Below are 5477 nucleotides of genomic sequence, written 5' to 3'. Positions count from 1 at the left end.
CATACCATGGTGTTGAAAAAATAGCATACAGATGCTCATCAGGAAAAGAGTCCGGTATGGACTCGGAATCACTATTATCGCCGTTTGTAAGTCTAGATAAGTGGTTGGCAACTACGTTTCGACCCCTCTTTGTCCTTTATTTCTAATGTGAACTCTTGCGGGAGAAGAATCCATCGGATTAATCTCGCTTAGCATCCTTCTTTGCAAGAAGGTACTTTAATGGTTGCATGGTCCGTGTAAACTAAAGTTTTAGAACCAACCAAATAAGGACGAAACTTATCTAAAGCATAAATGACAACTAAGAATTCTTTTTCAGTAGTTGAATAATTCCGTTCTTGATCGTTTAAGGTTTTACTAGCATAATAAATAATAGTGGACTTATTATCTAGTTTTTGTCCCAAGATCGCACTTTTGCATAATCACTAGCATCACACATGAGTTCGAAAGGTTTAGACCAATCGGGAGGCTGTATAATTGGTGCAGAGGTTGCAAGGTGGCTTTTAAAGTTTCAAAAAGCCTGCTTAGTTAAAATTAAAATCAAAGATTGCATCCTTTAAAAGCATATTAGTTAAAGGCCTAGCTATTTTCGAGAAATCTTTAATAAATCGCCTATAAAAACCTGTATGGCCTTGAAAGGCTCTAATATCACGGACAGTCCGTGGTTTAGGTAGAGTCACTATCTTATCTAGTTTGGCCTTATCTACTTCGATGCCATCGCTAGATACAATGTGACCTAGTACTATGCCCTTTTTCACCATGAAATGACACTTTTCCCGGCTTTAAAACGAGGCTCTTTTCTTCATACCGTGTCAAAACCTTAGACAGGTTAGACAAGCAGTCTGTGAAGGAGTCTCCATAGATAGAAAAATCATCCATGAAAACTTCCATAAAGTGCTCTACCATGTCACTAAATATATGAAGCATACACCGCTGAAAGGTACTAGGAGCATTACAAAGGCCAAAAGGCATTCATTTATAGGCATATGTTCCAAAGGGACATGTGAAGGTAGTCTTTTCTTGGTCATCAATATCAATAATAATCTGAAAATAGCCTGAGTAGCCATCTAGAAAACAATAAAAAGCATGACCAGCTAGGCGTTCGAGCATCTGATCTATAAAAGGTAAAGGAAAGTGATCCTTTCGTGTCATAGCATTTAAACGTCTGTAATCAATACAGATTCTCCATTTCATAGGACCTTGTGTGACAACACAGTCACCCTTATCGTTACGTACCATGGTAACTCCCGATTTCTTAGGAACTACATGAATGGGACTTACCCATTCGCTATCAGAGATTGGGTATATGATACCTGCATCGAGTAATCATAAGACTTCTTCCCTAACCACCTCTTTCATGGCAGGGTTCATACGACGCTGAGGTTCGCGAGAAGTCTTCGTGTTATCCTCCAAATGGATGCGATGAGTGCAAATATTAGGGTCAATTCCCTTAATGTCGACTAGGGACCAACCAATCGCAGACCGATATTCCCTAATCACCCTGATTAAACGTGTCTCTTCATCCTTAGTTAACTGAGAAGATATAATTACCAGATGACTATCATCCGGATCAAGTTGAATATATTTTAATTCTGGGGGAAGAGGTTTAAGCACCGGGGTGGAAGGAAAATCAATAGATGTTTCATCAGGGTCCCCATTTTGCATAATGAATACTTGCTTAGGTAGCAAGTCTTCATACGCAGTATATGGAGCAACCGAAGGGTCTATAATTGGTGTGGACTCAAGGATGGTGTTGACTTCCTCTAAGTAGGAGTCATTTATAAAATCTGAACTTCCAAAAGAAAGGAATTTATACAGCTGGTTTTTAGGAAACGTGTTGTTAAAATAATCTTGAGCTAAGCTGTCAATCATGCTAACCTCCCCATCTATAGACGAATTTGGTAACTGTTTCATCATTTTAAAAACATTTACATCAACAGAAAGATGGCCAAAAGATAAGGACATCTTGCCATCGCGGCAATTTATAAGCGCATTGGTAGTTGCCAAGAAGGGACGCCCTAAGATGATCGGTATAGAGTCGTTAGCGACTTCTGTATCAAGGATAACAAAATCAGCAGGATAGTAGAAATCCTGAACCTTAACAAGCACATTTTCCACTATACCCTTAGGATACTTAATTGACATGTCCGCTAACTGCAACGTTATTCTTATAGGTTGCATTTCTTATAGACCTATTTGTTTATACAAATAATACGGGAGTAAGTTAACACTCGCCCCCAGGTCTAATAAAGCGGTCGTCGTGTGGGAATCTCCTAAGGTGCATTTTATTGTAGGACGACCAGGGTCCTTGTACTTAATAATTCCATTATTTTCGGATAAAGTTGGGAACTGTTCAGTTAGAAAGGCGTCTTTAGGTATGTTGGTCTTACGCCAAGTAGTGCACAACTCCTTAAGAAACTTAGCGTGGTTAGGTAGCTTTTTAATAGCTTCGGGAAAAGGAAGGTTTATCGTTAGATTTTTGAAAACATTCCTAATCTCCTCAAAGTTTGTATCCCTGGTTAGCATGGCTAATTTCTGAGGGAACGGTGGTTTCACTCTATATTTAGCGTATGGCTCGACTTGATGTGTAACCTTGGCTTTCTGTTTCTTAGTTTGTTGTTGAACTGGTACCTCTATAGTGGTAGGCTCTTCAGTTTCTATTTTGGTATCTAGTTTGACATCCGGTGTAGGGAGTACTGATGGGGTAACTATAGGCATAGTTACTTTGTTATCAACCACTATTCCAGAACGGAGAGTGGTGATGGCATTAAGGTCACCTACGATTATAGTTTCCGTACTAGTATTACCGTTTACCTCAAAGGCTGTGTTTGTTGTTTTAGGGTTTGGTATCGCTTGTCCTGGAAACATGCCTTTTGGTTGGGTTTTCTCTTGGGCTAATTGTTGTATGCCCTGATTTATGGATTGTAAGATCTGTTGGTTTGATTGAGTCATTGTTTTGAAAAGTTGTTGGGTAACCTGTAGAAAGGCATCGATACGATCCGGTTGTGTAGGTGTAGTAGTCACAAGTGGTGCGACTAGAACTATCTCTCGTTGATTATTTATGGGTAGGTTGTGATAGTTACTATTGTTAACCGGAACGATACCTCTATTGGTATTATAACTATTATAATTACCTTGACCTTGTGCTAGACCTTGTCATGGTTGCGCTTGGTTGTTATAATTATTATAATTTCCCTGACCTTGTCCTTGTCTAGGTGGAGCTTGGTTATAATTGTTTGCTTGCCTAACATTTTGGTTATTAAACCCTGGAGGTGTAACTTGTTGATTGTTTCGCCAACTAAAGTTGGGATGTTGTCTCCATGGGGCATTAGGAATAAGATAGCTATTAATGGAGCAAACATTATCTTGCTCTAATTGTTGTTGTTCATAGGCAAGAGGACAATAGGAGTCAGGGTGCTCAGGACTCAAACAGAAATTACATGGGTTGGAGTTGACATTCATGACGGGAATAGGCTTTTGTTGAACAGAAATAGCCTCTACCTTTTTAGTTAGAGATTCGATTAAATTTTTAAGTTCTGGATCGGGTTTCATCTCAAACATACCGGCGGCCTTAACTGTTGAAGAAGAACTAGCAGAGCGGGGGATATCATCACTACCCCCCCAATTATTATTGCGCTTAGTTTGATCTTCTAAAAATTTGTAAGCCTCCGAGGCTCCTTTACTTAGGAAACTACCCCCATTCATTATGTCAAGGACTTCTTTATGGTGGTGTAGAAGTCCTTTGAAAAAGGCACGAACTAACGTGTCTTTTGCTAGGTTATGGTGTGGACACTCTATAAGCAGATCGGTGAAACGATTCCAAGCCTCAGAAAATGATTCATGAGGATTCTGTCGAAAAAAATGAATCTTGGAAAGCATCTCATCCGTATTTAGGGGTGGGTAAAATGTTCCATAAACAATTTGAACAAGTTTAGCCCACGAGTCCACAGAGTTAGGCGTTTGGGCAGTTAACCAAGACGCCGCCTTATCAGCTAAGGTGAAGGGAAATACCCTCAGTTTAATTTGTTCACCAACCGTAGGATGATGGAATGTTGTAATGACTTGTTCAATCCCTACGATGTGTTGATAAGGTTTTTCATGGTCTAAACCATGAAAAGCGGGTAACAAATTAAATATGTTTGGGGATCGGAAATCTCCCTATCGGGTCCGCTAGAACGATGCAAGATTTAGGGCTATCGCTCAAGGCTTTGTAAAAAGTCGGAGAGAGGAGTCTCTCTTTCTTCAGCCATTATGTCGGGTGTGGTGGGTGGGATAATAGCTAGAGGTGTAGTGATTGGTAAACTCGATAGACTTGTTTGTCGACGCGTTGGCCGGTTAATTACGTTAGGTGTTTTTCTCGACCGGACCTTAATCTCATGCAAGTCTAAGTCTAAAAACACAACAACACTCCAAACAATCTTGATATATTAGTATAAACCTCTGGCGGAGATACGAGGTATGGAAGAAAGAAATACTGATGAAGCGTCCTTGCTTTGGCTTTATGAATAGCGTCTTGTTTACGCGTGTTTAGTGTATATAACAAGTTAGAACACCGAAAAACTTAAAACTTCGAAGTTCAAAACAAACTGTGGAAATCCGGTAAAATTCAGCTTAGGTAGTGGAGCGCCACTTTGGTGGTCGCTTCCATGTAAACTCAAGTTCTGTGTTTTTAGTATGGTCGCTACTCAAGGTTCAGGCGTTTGCGCTGGGTGGCTTCGGTGTAATTTTTCGCGGAACTTTTCAATCTTTGAAACGGACAACCACGGTATGAATCAAACAAAGGGTGGGTGGGTTTAATGGGACTTAAAAATGACTAATTATACTATGAAACAATGCTAAAGGTAACTAAGATGGCAGCGGCGCCATTTGATAAAACATAAAAATGATAGTTTACCTACGAAATGAACGATGAAACTCAAAACGTAAGTAAATTAAAACTTATTATCTTGCCTATATTTATCAAAGTTGTCTACTCCCAATTCTATCGAAATAGAGTGGAGTAACAAATTCGTTCCACTCCTAGTTCTCTAGCATGGAATGATTTCATAGTTAACTAATCGGTCTTAAGTCTAGTGAGAGATTTACGAAGGGAATTCTATACTACGAGGGGAAAACAATTAACAAGTTACGAATAACGAAATGAGAGAATGCTAAGGGTTTGAATCTAGATAAAGAATTAAAGGGAATTGAATCCACCTCAACTCGACTTAATCCTACTAACAAAGACTCGTTGTGATCCATATTGAATGCTTTGCATATCAAAATAGTAATTATAATCCCTAATTATACATGGCATTTCTACCAATTTATAACTAGTATGTGAGCGATTAAACCCATTCTCATGGTGAATTAATCAGTCCTAGAGTGGAATAATTATCACGACGATTTCTAAGTTTAACAAAGATCAAGCGTCATCAAGGCTTCTTCAACCCCTCTAATGGAGGTTTAGCCTTGATTCATACCACTATCATTTCCCATTG

The sequence above is a fragment of the Coptis chinensis genome, chromosome 5 (genome assembly GCF_015680905.1).
Source record: "Coptis chinensis isolate HL-2020 chromosome 5, ASM1568090v1, whole genome shotgun sequence".
Taxonomy (NCBI): domain Eukaryota; kingdom Viridiplantae; phylum Streptophyta; class Magnoliopsida; order Ranunculales; family Ranunculaceae; genus Coptis; species Coptis chinensis.
This window is presented reverse-complemented; position numbering follows the sequence as displayed.